The sequence below is a fragment of the Emydura macquarii genome, unplaced genomic scaffold, assembly GCF_026122565.2.
Source record: "Emydura macquarii macquarii isolate MOO-44397 ecotype Brisbane River unplaced genomic scaffold, CSIRO-AGI_Emac_v2 contig_1348, whole genome shotgun sequence".
In the NCBI taxonomy this organism is placed as follows: Eukaryota; Metazoa; Chordata; order Testudines; family Chelidae; genus Emydura; species Emydura macquarii.
Window position 1 is genome coordinate 13,722,170 of NW_027131485.1, and position 15,367 is coordinate 13,737,536.

Genomic DNA, 15,367 nt, shown 5'->3' on the forward strand with positions numbered 1-15,367 from the left:
CATTTTATCCTGAAGGTGCTGAGTCTTGAGGTACTTCTGATCTCTCCGGGGAACTCCAGGTTCAGGGGCCAATTGCCATGAAAGTTCTGTCTTTTCCATGCACAAGCCTTGCTCTCGATGTTGGCCGTTCTGTTGTTCGAGTGGGAAGTAGCAATCAAAGGAGGTCATGATCTTGCAGAGGCAGTTAACTGAGGCCAATCCCATGAAGGGATTTGAAGATGAGGACCAAAACATTGAGTTTCACCTATTGTTCCATGGAGAGACAGTGAAGGGAGTGCTCTAGGAAGCCTACATTAATGAGCAGACAGGTCAAGGGGTTAGGAAAAAAGAAAAGGAAAATTTAGGCTAAAAGAACATAAGAACAGCCATACTGGGTCAGAGCAATGGTCCATCTAGCCCTGTATCCTGTCTTCCGATAGTGGCCAATGCCAGGTGCTTCAGGGGAAATTAATAGAACAGGTAATCATCAAGTGATCCATCTCATTGGCCATTCCCAGCCTCTGGCAAACAACAATCCCTGCCTATCCTGGCTAATAACCATTGATGGACCTATCCTTCTTGAACTTATCTAGTTCTTTTTTGAACCCCATTATAGTCTTGGCCTTTACAACATCCTCTGGCAAGGAGTTCCACGGGTTTACTGTGTGTTGTGTGAAGAAATACTTCCTTTGCTTGTTTTAAACCTGCTGCCTATTCATTTCATTTGGTGACCCCTAGTTTTTGTGTTATGAGAAGGAGTAAATAATACTTCCTTATTTACTTTCTCCAGACCAATCATGATTTTATAGACCTCTATCATATCCTCCTTAGTCATCTGTTTTCCAAGCTGAAAAGTCCCAGTCTTATTAATCTCTCCTCATATGGAAGCTTTTGCATACCCCTAATCATTTAAAGTTGCCCTTTTCTGTACCTTTTCCAATTCCAATACATCTTTTTTGAGATAGTGCAACCAGGTCTACACACAGTATTGAAGATGTGGACATACCGTGGATTTATAAAGAGGCAATATGATATTTTCTGACGTCAAAGTCAGCAAACCTTTCCTGGCTGAGAGATATTTTAGGATGAGAAATAGTATCCCAAGGTAAATAGTTGGGATTCCATCTTCTGGGATGTTTAAAACCAGAATGGACAAAGCACTAGAAGACGTACGGTAGTGTACAGTGCTGAAATGTCAGAGTGATGGGCTTGAACTAATAGCTTTTTTTCAGTCTAAAAATAAGAGCTCAAGTGCCACAGCTAGATGAGGCCCCTACAGTCTTCTCTGGTTTGCAAAGCATGGAGGAACAAATACACAATCCATTTGGTGGAAAAACTGCAGAGGAAAGGGAAATGTATACAGGGAGGAAATGCAGCCAAATGTCATCCTTCCCCCATTGCACAGAGCTGAACCAGTGCAGGTGGGTGAATACTGTGATCAACTCCCTGTGAATATTGGTCAGAATTTTAAACCAATTTGCTTCAGCTGTGAGGGTGTGCCTGTTCATGTTGCTTTCTTCTAACATTCTAGCTAGTGAGCTGGATGGCAGGAATGCCTGTGGAAGCAGCTCCTTGTAATGCATATTCACAGAAAGCAAAGGCTGGAGTCATATACACACACAGGAAACCTGAATCTGAGAATTGTGCTTGTCCAATCAGGGAACAGGAATGCACTATTTGGCTTGTGTGTCCAGTAAAAAACAACCAAGCTTGAATTTCAAATACCTTTAAACTGCTTATATTTAATCCTCAAAACAAGAACTATTCGCTGTGGAGATTCAGCAAATAAATTCAAGAAAATTGACATCTGCTCATGGAACAAACAAACAACAATAGCTGTAAAATAGTTGGATAAAGTATTCACAATGAATTATTAACCCAGCCTTAGTCCCAGCATTTTCTCCAGGTTGGCTGTGTGGGACTTCAGTTTTACAGTGTCTTGCAATGAAAGTGGGTGGGGGCATTTGGGAACAGCAGCTCTGTGAGGCTTGCTTCTGGGGGAGATGGTCACAGTTAATGCAGCAAATATGTCTGCATTAAGTCTTCCTCTTTGTCCCCCAGATACATATGGCAGGGCATTCGTGAAGAGAGTTGTGAGCATTAATACCAGCATGGCATGTTGATCAGCCACGATGGCATGGAGGGGAAAGGAGCTTGAGTGGGATGTGAAAAGGTCCCATGCATGAATGGCTGGGGAGCCATTGGTTTGGGAGTAATTTTCCCATGCATCTCCAGCCTCTGCTATGCTCCTGCTCCCTACCACAGTGGTACCAGACTGAAACAGAGAGAGAGAGAGAGAGAGTGTGTGTGTGTGTGTGTGTGTTTGTGAAAGAGAGAGAGACAGAGGGAAAAATGATGTAACCTTGCAGCTGTACTTGAGATGCCATGTTGATTTTTAACTTATTTATTTGCATGCAGATGGAGTTGGGAAACCTAGAGCCAAATGTGAGTAGAAAGATCCAGGGTCCATGGCTGTGGCTGAAATGGTTTATACACTGAAAATTGAGTAAGGTAAATTGGAAGAAAGAATCATGCAGTCTCAATCTAATGGGCTTAAATTTCCAAGTGACTGCATGACACTGGGTACGAGGGGGCATAAAAGTTACATGCCAATAGTATCCAAACAAGGCTCAGTGCTGCATTTTGAAATTGCTTTCAAGTATCTGTCAACATTAGCGCTCAGCCTCAGCTGAAATAGGGCGGTTTATACATCACTGTCAGGCAGAATGGAGAACACACCATTCTTTGTCAACAGAGGTGGCACAAAAGAGTAAAATGAAGCATTGCCATGGATTATGAATGATTTTCACAATTAAAGGACAGATTCTGTTGGCTAAACCAGAGATGTGTTTGGAATAATATTACTTGGAAGAAACCTGGACAGGGAGACACAAACCCACCTGCAGTTAACAATGTGCTTCTTCTGCGCCCTTTTTCAAGGGTCCCTATATCTAGCAATGATATTCAGCTTTGTGGCTCTCTGGGGCCCTGCATTACGACATTCATGGATCTGACTGGAGTTCGTGATGCTCTGGAGTGAGAGTCTATCGTGTGCCTCCGAGGGTGCAGCATAAAACTTTCAGCCCTGAGGAAGGAGAACATGAGGTGGCTTTAAGCTACTTTTGAGCCCTCCCACTCCTAGGCTGCTCCAGCAGTCAGAGAGGCCCTGGTGTAACGTAGCCGTGGACGCCTGTATAAATTAGAGCAGCCTCCTGGGGCTGCAGTCTGGGCCACAGCATTGTCTAGAATCGTTTGCAGTATTTGTGCTGCAGCCTTGCCCTCCACATGCTGTTCCTTGTCTCAGTCCTGCCTCTGCCGTGCCCTCTACACTAGGGCTTGTGAGGTGGTCCTTGGAGAGCAGCCTTATGGCTGTCTTCCACAGTGCCTGCACTGGTAGAATTTAGGGCTAATTTACACTGTGCTGGCCATCTTACCCATTTCACAGGGGCCAGAGCGGAGGTGAAAGTGTCAACCCTGGTCCCAAAGGAAGTGCTGATCTCAGTTCCCAAAGGTGGGGAGGGATCAAAGATATGTCTATCCTGGAGCTGGAAGTGTAATTTCCAAGGTGACCTATTTGTGCCAGCTCTGATCAAGCTAGTGTACTAAAAATAGAAGAGTGGCTGTGGCAGTGTGGGCAGCAGGAGGCGCTAGCCACCTGTGTACATGCCTAGTTTTTCAGATGGGATTGTACTTGGGTGGCTAGCCAGTCCTGCTACTCATGCTGCTGCCATAGTTACACTATTATTTTTAGTGCACTAGCTCCATCAGAGCTAATCTGGGTAATTTTTCTCAAACTGAAAATTACACTTCTAGCACCAGTGTAGACATATCTAAGTGATGAGTCAGTGGATGAAAGTGCCCAACTTCATTCCCCATCTCTCCAAGCAGCCAGGAAGTTGGGGTGCATAGGGAAAAGAAGGAAAAGGGGAAAGGGAGAGGGAAAAGACTGCATCAAATGGGGGTAACAGATAATCCCCCCAAAAAACCTGGCCAAAGCCCTGTGAAATCAATGAACTTCAAGGGCCTTTGGATCAAGCCTGATCCGTAAATGTTGCAATTCCATTTTTATCATGGATGCTGCATCACTGTAGGGTGATTTTCATGTGACATCACAATTCAAAGACAGCAATACAACATCAAGAGTCTTGCACCAGGATTATTTTGTGACTCTCTGCAGTTTGCTTTGATGGTCTCAAGTACTTCAGGGTTGTTTATAGCTTTCTTCATGGAAGATAGCATTGCCACTGAGAATAGCTATGTATGGATCTCAGTCACCCTTTGTTAAAAAACCCAGTGGAATTTTTTCTGGTGATTGCCTCCAATATGACACCAATGCTATCATGAGGTTGGGCTGGTTGCTATAGAATACTGTTTTTAAACAAGAGTGTTAAACATTAATAAAAAGGTAAAGGGAATAATTTGTATTTTGAGAAGCCATCTTGAGCCTCTGCAAATAAAACCCTTCTATTTATATCTCAAGTGCTAAGGAAGTGCTGAGTCTGAAAATGCAATAAAAATCGGAGTCGTATTTTTCTTGACAGCCCAGTGTCTATTTACACCACTTTCATTAAAATATCGATATGCAAATATAAAGAACAGGGATATAGATAGGGAAGGGATAGTTATTTATTTAGATTTATGAAAGTGAAACAAGAACAGTCCAACCAATGCTCTGGATGCCCTTGACAATTTTTTAAAAATATACTAAAAAACCAGACCCATCAGTTCCTCCAGATCAACTCAATACAGTGACTATTCTGTGCGATATAGGTTCTTGTGCTGTGCTCATCACCATAGTGCCAACAATATAATTATGCTGCCTGGTGGGGCAGAAGGGCCCCTTAAGCAGGGGTTCTTTTTCTGAATGTGGGGCTGCTGTCAGTACTGCTGATAAGGAGGATCTCCAGCTCCTAGTCTCTAGTTGATAATGTGGATGGAAAAATGTTGGCCTAGGTTTTCTGATGCAGCTCCCCACCAGAAGGTGCTGTGAGGAGGAGAGTGCCTGTCTTGGATTTGGTTATAGCTCCCTGATTCTTACATTGGCTTTTTGCAGGCCCAAGCGAAGTTTAGAGCAGCCTTGGCTGCGCTGAACTCCACCAGCTGTTAACAACTCCAAGGGGCTATCTGGGGACAGCTGGAATGCCGTACGCTTCATCAGCACTCACTCCTCTCTGCCCACCATATGCCCCCTACACAGGCTTATGAACCAGTTATGGTGGTTCTCCACCATCAGGCAGCTCTCTGCTCCAAAGACCTTACATGTTAGTTAATAAGATGTAAGAGATGGATCAAAAAAATGGGTGAGGATATGGAAGGAGGACAAAGCGACAATAATGGTTGCAAGCTATTTTGATGTCAATGAGCCGTGTGCACAGTATAGCTCATCCCAGTTAGATAGAGATCACTATTCTTCAAGTAGATGCCTTGGAAAAATGCTGATAAAAAAACTTTTAGCAGCAACTCCGTGAGAATCCATAATTTGCTCTTATTATATTTGTGCATGAGAAAGAGTGAGAGCGTGGGCAATATATGCTTAGTTATTGTCCTCAAGTTAGTGAGACTGGCCTTAATAATGTTTAAAATGTAGTTCTGTCTCTCACTTCCATTCAAGGAGCCTGCTAATTTCCTTAATATTTGTAGAGTCGAAAAAGTAAGACAATCTTAATTTAACTTTGAGCACTGCCTGGATTTAAGATTCCATGTGTCACTTTTTACAGACCATGGATTTATTTCAAAATAGCCGTAGTCACATTAAATCATTAATGAAGGAATTGTATTTTTTCTCTGAAGATACAGAGACATAGCTGGTGGAAAGAAATCGTCCCACATCTTCATCATCCACAACAACAAATCTGAACAGACAATAAAGACTGGAATTATCCAGTCATCTTGTACTTTACATAATTCAGCTAGGCCATTTTGACCAAAATGAAAATGTCTGTTTTAATTGAAAAAGCCATTTTTGTTTAAATAAACAAATTACATTAAATAAAAATAAAAGAAAAGTGATAATTTTTTTTACCAGCTCTACTACTGCTTACTTACGTACAATATAGCACAAGGCTTGTGACCTTTTCTGAGATCACCTTCACAGCTGGCTGGCTGCTAAGGTTCCCCCAACCTTGAGACCTCTTCCACAGCCATCTCTGACCAGCTCTCTCTCCATCAGGAGATGTTGAAGCAGGTCAGCTACTTTCCCTGTCCCAGCCAGCTCTTTGGCCCATGATAGAAGAAATACATATCAAATGGGGCAATGATGATGCTCTCTCAGTGTGGGCTATTGCCTTCTTGGGAGGGAAATATTAGAAATAGTCAGTATATTTTGAAAACTAAATTAAAATAAAGGCACCAGAAACTCATAATTAAATCTTAAAACAAACACAATGAATAAAATGAGCTGAATGATAGGTTCTTAAAATGGCGTTCCTGTTGCTAAATCATATTGCCAAGACTACCTTTCTGGTACTCTAGTAAGTGTATGTGTATTTGCACATGTAGACATGCAGATGTATTTCATTCTTGTAGGCACTTCATTGTGCAAAGTGGAAGCAGGTCTGCAGTGCTATAGAACTTCTGACCCTGTTTACCCCAACAAAGGATAGATTTACACACAGCCAGGTTCTGCAGCCCTTATGTTGAGCAGCATTTCCATTATTGTCAGTGAGCCAAAAGCCAAACACAGTTCTCATGGTCATTGGTTTGAATTAAACCAGAATTTGGTTCAGTGGAACTACTATCATCAGGGTGCAGAACTGAGCCCATCATGATATTGTGTTTGAATCTCCCTTTTTAATTAAACTGGTAAGGCAGATGAAAAAAGAACCAGCTCCAACCTGCTCCACTATGAATTATCATTGTCAACCCACAGATCATATTGACTTACATACAAGATTTGGCCATCCCATCTAAAGGTCTTGGATTGTGAGCATAACTTGGAGTAAAATACATGGAGCCTATTAAGACCGCAGGTACTGTGAAATCACTGATCTTTCTCTATGTGAAAGTCCATTGTTCTACAGGGGCCTGGACAATTTATAGACTTTTAAGGAGGCTTCCCAATTGACTAGGAGAGAGAGAGAGAATTTCTCTTCACATTTTAAACCTATTGAGGGGCCCAGACTTAAAAAAAAAAAAACTGATTAAAAACACAAACCAAAATATTTCCCTTTAAAGTCTCTAACTGTAATCCATTATCCAAGGCCTTCACGCGCACTACATCATCAGAGCAATGTTCTTTGATGACTACTGAGTTCTTTTATAAATTATTCATACATCTTTTTATTTCACCTACTGTGGCACCAGCTGGGGACAAACAAATATTACGAACATGGCACCAATAAAAAAGAATGTATAATCAGTCTTTAACAATTCTTTATGTTTTGCCAAGGCTCGCACATCACAGTAGAATGCTAACAACTACCAGATCCCTCCAGTTTGAAGCATTCCTGACTACACATGTTTTAATACTATTTTCCAAATTGCAGCCCATTTTAAGATTTCATAAATGTGATGGATTTCTTTGAACACAGTGAGATCTTTTTTTTTTTTTAATTCAAATATCAGACTTGTAAAGCTTATAATAGGTTTTACGTTTTTATTTGTTACTGATTAAAAATAAAAAAGTTTGAAATATAGGTGGGAAGCTTTTGATAGGACGCATGGTTTTATGGCACTAGTGGCTTGAATTTAAGGCAGATGCACATGCCGATGTCGCTGTCTGAGGGGGCTGTGTTTCTCTTTGTGCTGGATGAATTCATTTAGGAGAAGGATAGAGAAGGTGGTGGATTTCTCCATACAGTAGGGACATGAGAAAAGTATTCCAAAGACTTTCAATGCTACTTAAATACTACAGTCTCTATAACATTTTTTGGAACTGAAATGGGTCCACATCCAGACTCCAGCTTTAGAATGTAAACTCTTTTAGGAAAGGGAACCACTTCACTTCACTGCAGTATCTGTGTTACTGGGTTCTGCTGATGTTCCAGCAAGAACAGATTAAGGGTACCTGTATTCACCAGACATATGGGACCTCAAATCTGCATGTGGACTGCTGGGATGTTGGTATAGTTGCATAATTTGGGGGCTTGTTAGAAGTCCCACAGCATCCAACCTATTTCATCTTGCCTTAGACCACTGCTGTGTTCTAAGTTTGCATGATGACATATTGGTCCATCCAGTAGCAGCAGAAGTGTGTACTGTCTTGTGTACAGTGCTTGATTCAGTAAGCAGCAATGAACCAATGTTCAAAGCCAGTAAACTGATATAGGTCTATTTAAGGTGTTGACTTCACCAGGCTGAGGATCCTTATGTATGTTTAACTGCTATTCATTAATGACCACATAAATTCCACCTGCCTGCCAGCACTTCACTTTTAGTTTGTGCTTGCAGGCTGAGATTTTTAAAAGCACCCAAGGAAACTAGGGGAATCCTGCATCTGCTACTGCAACTCTGCTGCCATCATGTCAGCACTCTGTGATGTGTATGTTTCATTGTAGCATTCACAGTTTGCACTGTACAGAATAGTTGAGTAGGTCATATGGTATTTTTTCTGTTCCCTGATAGAATGTTTGATGTAACTATTGGCCACAGGGCAAACTTTAGCTATTATAGCTGAGTATATAATTCAGAATTCATGCTGGGTTGCTTAATTGAATAAGTTATACGAGCTAATTGATAAGTTACATGGGCTATTTGCATATGGCTAGAAGGGGGAATTGCAAGTGGTGCAATTAACTGTAATCTTAGCAGTTTCAAGGAGCAGCAGACTAAAACTCATCCGATGAAAAAATTCCCAAATAATTTGAATTTGAGAATTTTTGCAATCAGCTTGTGGACAATTTCCAAACAATTTTTTTTTAAAAGGGCAAAATTCACTGATTAAATTATTCATGGTGAATTATTTATTCTTTGTACTACCAAATGCCAAAAATCTTTAGCAATTCCATGCTCATCTTTATTTATGCCCTTTTCTTGGAACAATTCTACCCCTCAAGGCAACTGTAATTTGGTCGCCATATTTAAGGTCTAATCCACTTCCAAAGGCACCCATTGACTTCAATAGTTGTGGGGTTGTGTTTTTAATTTCCTTGCAGAATTTCCACTAACCCTTAAGGGATTGCATGATCTAGACAACTTCATACAAACTTCAAACAACCCTGACACCTATTACCATGTATTAATAGTAAACACACACAATGGCTATAAATATATTAGCAGTTTTTTCTTCTGGTTGCTATTCCACAATATTTTGTAGCCTTTGGGCTGTTAATATAGTGTGATTCACAATTTAACACTAAAGGCTACTTTACACTCAGTGTGTATATAAATATATATATTTTTTTCAATATTTGTATTATCACACTGTGACGGGATGGACTAGGTGCGAAGGCCCCCAGCTGGAGGCCTTGCAGCCCTGCCTCATTCCGCCTGAGAAAAGAGCAGAGAAGAAGTCCTCCAGGTGGCCTAGCTTGACTGCAGGGGAAGCAGCCAATCAGGGGCCAGGAGGGCCATATAAAAAGGCGCAACAGAGATAGAGCACTCAGTTGCTGTCTGGAACTGGAAAAGAGAGAACCAAGTTCCTGGCAGGCTAGGAGAGCAGCAGGGCCACAGACAGCTCAGTGTGGTCAGGACTGAGCCCAGGGAGGGCTACCGAAGACAAAGGGAGCTACGAAGGAGCTCCTGACTAGCTGTGGGGATCGAGCAAGGATTGAGCTCAGAACATATCCAGACCAAATGAGGGTACTACCATGGGCCCTGTTGGACTGTTATAGAGGGCATTGTCTCCAGAGAGAGAGCCTTGGTGGCAGGTAAAGACTCTGTACCCTGGAAAGGGTTTGTTTGTTTGTTCCATCTATAGACAGTGTATGTGACTCGGCAGGAAGGCTGAGTCACTGAAGACCCACTGAAAAAATCATTGGCTGGGAGGGAGCTCGTAAGAGATGGGTGCCACCCCATTCCAAGAACTAAGAAATGGCAGGCTCTCGCCTGACCAGAAGGGTGTGCTCATGAGAGGCAGGTGGTGACCCCATAACACACACAAAGCGTCATGTTGTTGACGATCATTCAGTTCTAATATTCGTTGGGGAACCTGGAAACCTATGACTTCAAATGCCTCTGCTTGTCAAATACAGGTGTATTTCAAATATTTCTGGGAAATTTTATAATAAGTAATGGTTAAGGATAATGTAGCTACAAGCACATGCCAGTCAACAATAGATATTGCCTTTATGTTCCTAAAGCCAAGAAAGGAAGGGAGAGGCATTTTAAGTTGCCGTTCAACTGGGGAAAAGAAGGAATGGATGGACATTTACAAGGCTGATAGCAATATTAGGCTGCTTTACAAAGGTAAAGATATACCTTTGTTGTGCTGACTGCTGTAGGCATGTAATCAGAGAGACAAGGTGGGTGAGGTAATATCTCTTATTGGACCAACTTCTGTTAGTGCGAGAGGGAAGCTTTTGAGGTTACACAGACCTCTTCTTCAGGTCTGAGAAATGTACTCAGAGTATCACCGCTAAGTATAAAATGAAACAGATTAGTTAGCATAAGTAATTAACCCGTATTTCAAGGGAGCATTCAATGTGAAGTGATCCGTTAACACCTATCCAGTTATGGGGTGGAAATGGAAGAGGGGAGGGGTAAAAGACAGCTTGGGGTCTAGGAGTTGTAATAAGCTACAAATTCAGTGTCTCTATTCAGTCTATGACTTTTAGTTTCAGGCAAAATTATGAACTTAAGCTCCCAGTGTCATCTTTTGAAGGTGTTGTGCAGATTTCCTTTGAGAATGAGGACTGAGAGGTCAGATATAGAGTAACCATTTTCTGAAAAGTGTTTGCCAACAGGTGATATGGTGTCTTTTTTTTTTTTTTTCTTTCGTTTTCCTGTGAGCTCATTCAAGAGTGTAGTGATTGCCTGGTTTCACCCACATAGTTGTTGTTGTTGTTGAGACATTTAGTGAACTTGATGAGGTACACCGCATGTTGTGAGAAGCGTATGTAGGATTCATGGATCTTGAAAGGTGTATTGGGGTGTGCTGTTCAACAGAGCAGTGGAGATATGTTTACAGGTTTTGCATCTGTTTTGGCAGGGTCTATTGAAACTTTGAATTGTTGTGTCCCTGATCTGTGGTGAACTTGCTTCTGATGATGAGCTTGAAGAGGCTAGGGGGTTGTTTGAAGGCCAGAACAGGGGGTTCAGGAAAGATTTATTTCAGGAATGGGTCCCTATTAAGGATGGGTTATAATTATTTGGTAACCCATATGGGTTCCAGTGTGGGGTGATAGGTGACAACTAGGGGCATGAGGGCAGAGGGGGTTTTATTTCTGTATTGAAACAGGTTCCGTCGTGGATTTTTGGATGGCCTGTTCCATGATGCAGTCTACTTCTTTGGTAGAATGTCCTTGTTTGGTGAAGACTATTTTGAGTGTTTTAAGGTGTATATCCTAGACTTTCTCCTCAAAGCATAGTCTGTGGTATCGGAGTGTCTGGTTGTAGATAACTGATTTCTTGGTGTGTTTTGGGATGGGTACTGAACCTGTGAAGGTTGGTGTGGTGATCTGTTAGTTTCTTGTATATAATTGTCTGTAGGCTTCCATTGTTGAAGCTGATGATGATGTCACCTATGGGCAGCATATTGCAATGGAACTTGTCTTTAAAGTAAGTTTAACTATGGCAATTTGGACTTATGGTGCTTCCCTTTCCCCTCAGTCCCCGTCTCTGAGTTAACAGCCTATTTAGTGGCTACTGGACCTGTTGCACATAATTTTACATAGGCATGCTTTCTTCATAATAACCTTCAAACAGCCCTTGTGTTTATATCATTTTATCAAATAGAGCTTCATCAGGAGGATTACATAGGTGAAACTGAAAGCAGATTTTATAGATTCCTGTATAGGGAAATGGAATACACACCGCATAGGGCAATTTTCATTGGAAACATAAGTGCCTCAGAGTTATTAGACTCATGAGAATTATGATACTGGACACAGATTACACAGATGATAATTCAGTTAAGAGGATATACTAATGAAACACATTTCACCCCCCTCTCCTCCAAAACTGAATTGAAGTCTACTAGATTTGACATGGCAGGAGACCGAAGTCTTCTGCATGACTACAGACCAGGCATAACACAAGCAGCAGTGGTTATTTCCCTCATATTGTCTCAGCCCTGCCCTGAAGGGATGTAGGGTTGTGATTTAGTCAGTCTCCATAGCCAGTAAATTTGCTGAGAACTGACATCACCAATTATGAGTGTGATCCAGCAGCCTTTGTGCATGTAGCTGTTGTATTCAGTGAGACAAGGACCTGAAGAAGAGCTCAGTGCTTGTCTCTCTCATCTCAGAAGTTAGTCCAATAAAAGATATTATCTCACCTACCTTGTCTCTAATATCTTGGGATCAGCATGGCTACAACAACACTACACATAATAAATTGTATTCAATGGGAATGTTGTGTGCAGAATCACTGCAGGTATTGTTCCCAGGATGGTGAGTTTTATGGTAAGCTTCTGAACTATTTCCATATGCAGGCTGTAACAATCTAAGTAATTTCCAGTCCCTAGAAACTGAGCTGGAATTCAATCAGTGCAGTAAAGATGGAAAAAGATCCATATCCCATTGTTAATTCCCACAGCTACCTAGTCCTCTGCTTTTGACTCCGCATTTGCTGACTTCATGGGCAGAAAGAGATTAACAAGCAAGTACCACCCATAAAGAGAAAAAAGACAAAACTTGGGAGGACTATTCACAAGGTGTTGCAACTAGGAATGTCCATTCCCACTGTCCTTTGTAAGAAAAAGGATGTACAAATAGATCTACTCTGTGAAACTGATACCAAAGCCAGCAGACATAGTTACACAAGTCTATAGTACTTGATATTAGCTGAGATTTCCCACATCACCAATACACTGTTAAGTTTTAGTGACTTTTACAGGACAGACTAAAGTGAAGGCTTCTCAGGCAAGGAAGTGCTGGCAGGATTAGATGAAAAGAGAAGAGCATGTGGCAATAATTAGATTATATTGTCTGTTGGGGGTTACTAAGAGTGGCAGTCTGATTGGGGGTCTGGCCAAGAGGAGCGTTTGGCTTAATGTGGCAGGTAATTTTCAATTTTGCCTTTTGTTTTGTTTCAAGTTTCAAAAACTAAAATAAAACTAAAAATTTGGTGGGATTTTTAATCTAGTACAATTCTTTTGATTTCAAATGAAAATTAAGTGAACATTTGAATTCTGAAATTTTCCACACTATCCAAACATCTTAGGGGATGGGGGAAATTGAACAAAAATTTTTCATTTGAAATTTTTTGTAGGGGGGAAAATGGCTTTTCAACCAGCTCTAATGCTAAATAAACTTTAATTTCTCTAAGATGAAATTTAAGTTTTAATATATCTACATGGCAAACAGAGGTGTGGCTACGGCATGAGTTGTCATGCCCTATGCTAGTTTAAATCTAGCTAGCATGACTGAAAATAGTAGTGAAGGTACAGTGGCATTTACCATGGCATGGGCTAGCAATGTGAGAACATACCCAGAGTTCCAGTGGGCTTGTGCTGCTGCGTTGTCACTGCTATTTTGAGCTGCACTAACTAGATGAAAGCTAGCACAGGTATGACTACCTGACTTGCAGTGACCCCTCTGATTGCAGTGTAAGCACATCCAGAGATGGGGAGCTGACTCAGCCATCTGTTGTGAAATTATGTTGAACTAGACCTCTTAAAGCAATAAACAAGCAAACTTTGATCCCTTCTATCTCCTCAGCTATATAAACAAGATAAATATTTCCATAAGGTTAAAGAAAAAAAACTTTCATGATTTTGATTTTAAAGATTTTTTTGTTTATTTGTTTATATATTTTCATGCTGTATTTAAAAATAAAAGGTAAGGGAGAAGAGAAATTGGGACAAACTGAGTGATCAGCAGAATTGCCTTAAACAGAATGTTTCTTGATGTTTTCCAAGAAGCAGCTGTAACTCTTAAATGCTGTATCTAGTGCACATGAGTTTTTGTTTTGAAGGAACACCACCTGCACCACCATCTTCCCCTCAGATTTATGTACTGAGTCCTTATGTTAAAATGGTGAACGTTCCCTAATTAATTTCACTCTGGCATTTTAGAAAGGAAATATAAATGAATTTGCTTTAAATGTTTAAAATTCAAGGAATTCTGTGGGACTGGTTAACACATGTATTCCTCCTTCCCCGTGAAACAGACCTAATGCGTTAGAGCAGGAATTTTATTTTTAAATGTAACATATCAGAGGCCTATCAAGTCAGAAAGGAGATTGGTTTTAAAATATTAAAAATTTCAAAAAACATTCTATCATGTGCAATTTGGATGATCTCTTTGTTAATGGTGTAGCCCATTGTTCTTTCCTCTGCAACAAAGTTACTGGTGTTTTTTGCTCTGTGTTGGTTTCTATTTAGTGTGTAGATGTAGGAGTACATGCACAGCCTTGTTATTGGTAACAGACTTGGACTTGGCACCAATCATTTTCCTCTATCCTCACTAGGGGTCAAATTTTGCCTTGCTGCTCCACCAAGGAGAGAAGGGCAAAAAGATCATCTTCTCCTAAGCCTGTAGTATCCCTGTGCATCATGGGGACACATCTGCTGTCCCTGAGCTCTCTGAAGCACAGGATGTGTTCTGGGTCATGGTTTTCCAAGCAGAAGAAAATCTATAAAATAAAGAACTGCTGCTTTTCCATCTTTCATGGAGAAACTTAGATGTGCCCTTCCTCTCCCCCAATTACTATTCCTCCTCATATACTCCAACCCTTTAGGCGCTAGCATCACAGTTGCATTTTTTTTGGCTCAGAAAGACTTGACTCTTTCTGGAATGCTGTAAAGGTTGTTCCTTAATCATCATTCTTCCCACTCTACAGGAGTTGAGGATGCTGCCTCTGCAGTAATCCCAACAGCTGGAGAGCCAGCAGCCCATTTAATATGCTCAGATAATCTGAAATGGCACAATCCCCAGGACACTGGGTGAGCGCATTGTGCTTTATTTTTCCAATTTAGACCATAGTCTAGAGTTGTCTCCAAACTACTGGCCAGAGGGTAGAGCAGAATTATTAATAGAGGACTGCAATTGATGCTCTATATTTGCATATATCTCACAGATTGCCTTAGCAGAGAGTCGAGCTGGGACCCTTGTGGCTCATAGGCAACAAATCATGAGTTTAACTCTAACTCGGCCAATAGGTATTATGCTAAAGTGGTCATGGCTGCAAGTAGCTCTTGCCATATATCTCATTTTGGCCCAGTCTCCACTGCAAATTGCATACGTGTTCATAATACATTGAAGGGACAACCATGTTGTAGGTAGGTTTCCTGATACAATGGTGCATGTAGTGGGCCCTGAGTGTGGCTGAAATTGGCCACACTCTTGGC

At 41.2% G+C, this 15,367-nt stretch overlaps 1 long non-coding RNA gene across 3 annotated transcripts in view; it reads left to right on the forward strand.

Annotated features, from left to right (window-relative positions):
* Positions 1–9,542: 9,542 nt before the first annotated feature.
* LOC137155176 (uncharacterized) overlaps positions 9,543–15,367 on the forward strand; it is a 48,384-nt gene continuing 42,559 nt past the window's right edge. For all 3 annotated transcript variants that reach the window (XR_010920367.1, XR_010920369.1, XR_010920368.1), the window contains exon 1: positions 9,543–9,785. This is a non-coding gene — a long non-coding RNA (uncharacterized lncRNA). The remainder of the gene's footprint in view (positions 9,786–15,367) is intronic.